General features: G+C 41.7%; 2 non-coding genes across 2 annotated transcripts; both read left to right on the plus strand.

Annotated features, from left to right (window-relative positions):
• The first annotated feature begins 2,589 nt into the window (after positions 1 to 2,589).
• On the plus strand, positions 2,590 to 2,672 carry trnal-caa. Its single transcript has one exon. It is a non-coding gene; the product is annotated as a tRNA-Leu (tRNA).
• A 453-nt stretch (positions 2,673 to 3,125) lies between these two features.
• trnal-caa lies at positions 3,126 to 3,208 on the plus strand. Its single transcript has one exon. It is a non-coding gene; the product is annotated as a tRNA-Leu (tRNA).
• Positions 3,209 to 3,318: the final 110 nt, after the last annotated feature.

Consider the following 3,318-nt stretch of genomic DNA (forward strand, 5'->3'; position numbering starts at 1 on the left):
GTCCCTGACAAAAGTCTTGTCACTTATCCATTTTGTAGAAACAACAGCTTATAACCTGACTTTTAATTTATCCATTGGTTTTAGAAATGGCTCATATGAAAGCTAAAACCCTCCCAAATTATGTTTAATATACTAAAATAAATTTGCTTCACTGAAGAAAGATTGATCATTTAATGAACACAGAAAGGTCAGATTTTGGCAAGACAAAAGTTTTGTCGCCTACAGAGAGTAATGTGAAAATTGAACAAATAATTTACTTCAAATACAAAAATATGTTGCATAACATCAGTGAATTAAGTAGTGGTGCTGTGAGATCCATATTTAATATCTTGTATGACTTCCATGAGCTTGAAGGACTGCATCCATGCGGTTCGACAATGATTCATACAATTTATTGATGAAGTCATCAGGAATAGCAAAGAAAGCAGTCTTACATGCCTCCCAGAGTTCATCAAGATTCTTTGGTTTCGTCTTCCATGCTTCCTCTTTCATTCTACCCCAGACATGCTCAATGATGTTCATGTCTGGTGACTGGGCTGGCCAGTCCTGGAGCACCTTGATCTTCTTCGCCTTGAGGAACTTTGATGTAGAGATGGAAGTATGCGATGGAGCACCATCCTGCTGCAAAATTTGACCCCTTGTATGGTTGGGAATGTAAGAGGTAGCTAATACTTCTTGATATTTTAGGCTATTGATATTGCCTTCCACCCTGCAAATCTCTCGCACACCCCCATACTGGATGTAACCCCAGACCATGATTTTCCGCCACCAAACTTAACTGTTTTCTGGGTGAATCTCGGATCCATGCGGGCTCCAGTAGGTCTCCTGCAATATTTGCGGCGGCTGTGATGTAATTCAACCGAAGATTCATCTGAGAAATCCACCTTCTGCCACTTTTCCAGCGTCCATCCTTTTAGCAGGCTATGGGCCTTGGCAAATGCCACACGTTTTTTTAATTGCCTTTTGTTTAGTGCTGGTTTCTGGGCACTGATTCGACCATGGAGGCCATTTCGAGACAGAATTCTACAAACTGTCCTGGTTGACACGGGGACTTGAGGTGACCAGGCCTGGTGGAGCTCTGCTGCAGTGGAAAAGGGGCTGGCCTTGGATTTTCGAGCCAACAAACGGTCCTCCCGAGCAGTTGTCTTGCGGGGTCTGCCGGACCTGGGCTTGTCAAAAACATCTCCAGTCTCTTCAAATCTTTTTCTTATTCTTTGTACTTGACGCTGAGACACATTGAAGGTGTCAGCCACCTCAGCAGTGGATCTGGTCTTCAGCCTCTTGATAATCAACGCTTTGGTCTCAGGGTGAATCTTAGGCATGTTGTCAGAGGTCAAGTTGCAGTTGATGTGAAGGTCTGGTGTGCTGGGGTTCTTTTTATACACACCCACTAATTGATTGATCAATTATTGATCACAGGTGAGGCTGTAATCTAGGATTGGGTGCATCATATGACAAGGCGACAAGACTTTTGTCTTTGCAAAAACTGACTCAGTGGGCTTTACCAAGCTGTGAACGTTAGAATGCTTTTCAGCAGTTTCGTTTGGCACCAAAACATTATTTCAAAAGCTGTTGGGATTGAAATTAGCCATTTCTTGTAAAAAAAAATTGATTACAAATATATTTGAGGGGCACTTAAGGTCAACTTGTACCCAAGCGACAAGACTTTTGTCAGGGACTGTACATTTAGAGATATGATTTCATGATTGTTTGCATTTTGCAGCTCTGCAATGTTGGACCTTGGTGTAGTGATGCATTTTGCATTTTGCATTTAATATTGTATGTTTATTCAAACTGTTTTTTGCAGTGAAGCTTGTTAACGTCTCTTAAATTATCTTTGTTTCCTCTTTGCTCTTTGCAATTGGAGCCTAGATGATCATCAGTAGATACATGCACTGTAGAAATAAGTGATTATCTTAAGAGGGCTGCAACAAAGAAGAAATACTTGTCTACATAAGTTTCTTTGTGTACTAGAAAAGTTGTTTTCAACTTCTGCCGAGTGATGATGACAAATCTTGTGAATCATTTGGGAAAAGCAAAAGCTTTGATGTTCGGCTCCTCAGACTCTCTGGACTGAGCTTTTATGTCTGAGAGAGAATAGAGCATCAATAGCTGGAGCTGTGCCACCTCAAGTAGAGACTGCAGCCTCATAAAAGATTCTGGATTCTGCTTGGTGTGTTTCTGTGACTTTCTTATTACAAGACGTTCCAACAAACACCATGACACACAATCACTAAAGCTCCTCCAGTGGTAACTGAAGCTCCACATGCATAAGTAACTACATGTCACCATCTAAGAGCATATGGTACTGTCTGTAGCAACATGTTCACATGTTCACATGTTCACATCCCTGGACCACCACTGGTAAATCATGTGTGGTCTTCTGCTAACTAGCTGCGAACATGGTTAATGAAGCTAATCAGCTGTTAACGAGGACGGTGTGAGATGAGAGGACACAGGAGAGAAGATTATTAGATGTTTCTACATTAACGAGCTCCGTGCAGAGCAGCTCTGAACCATGTGTAACTAGAATGTCCTCAGTAGAGTTCAGATTCGCCAAAAATGTAAGATGTAATTGTTTTTGATATCACCAGGATGGCCGAGTGGTTAAGGCGTTGCACTCAAGATGCAATGGATTCAAATCCTCGTGGGTTCAAATCCCACTCCTGGTATTCTCCTTTCAAACGTCAAAGCAGTCACTCATCAAGTCACAACCTCCATCATAGATCTGTACTTCAGTTACACTTGAAAAAGTAAAGAACCTTCTCCTCTCCGCTGACCAATCCCTCACATGCATAAGTAATGTCACCATCTAATATACAGCTGGGTCCTGTGTGGTCTGCTGCTAACATGGTTAATGAAGCTAATCAGCTCTTAATGAGAACAGTGGGAGAGGACAGAGGAAACAAGATGTTTGTACATTAACGAGCTCCGTGCAGAGCAGCTCTGAACCATGTTTAACTAGAACTCACCTCAGTAGAGTTCAGACCTCCACCAACTGTCCCCTTTTAAATTCACTAGGTCTGGAACTTTATCTGGATCTGCACCAGATTTCACACCGTCATAAATATCGTTCCCTTAATATGGCTGATTGTTTTCTTTAAGATGTAATTGTTATTGATATCACCAGGATGGCCGAGTGGTTAAGGCGTTGCACTCAAGATGCAATGGATTCAAATCCTCGTGGGTTCAAATCCCACTCCTGGTATTCTCCTTTAAAACGTCAGAGCAGTCAATGTACTTTGAAACCTTTGGCGAGAATTAGAATTAGTCACAAACACAAGTGAAAAACTCGAAAAAATTGACAAGTTACTCTGC

The sequence above is a fragment of the Hippoglossus stenolepis genome, chromosome 11 (genome assembly GCF_022539355.2).
Source record: "Hippoglossus stenolepis isolate QCI-W04-F060 chromosome 11, HSTE1.2, whole genome shotgun sequence".
Taxonomy (NCBI): domain Eukaryota; kingdom Metazoa; phylum Chordata; class Actinopteri; order Pleuronectiformes; family Pleuronectidae; genus Hippoglossus; species Hippoglossus stenolepis.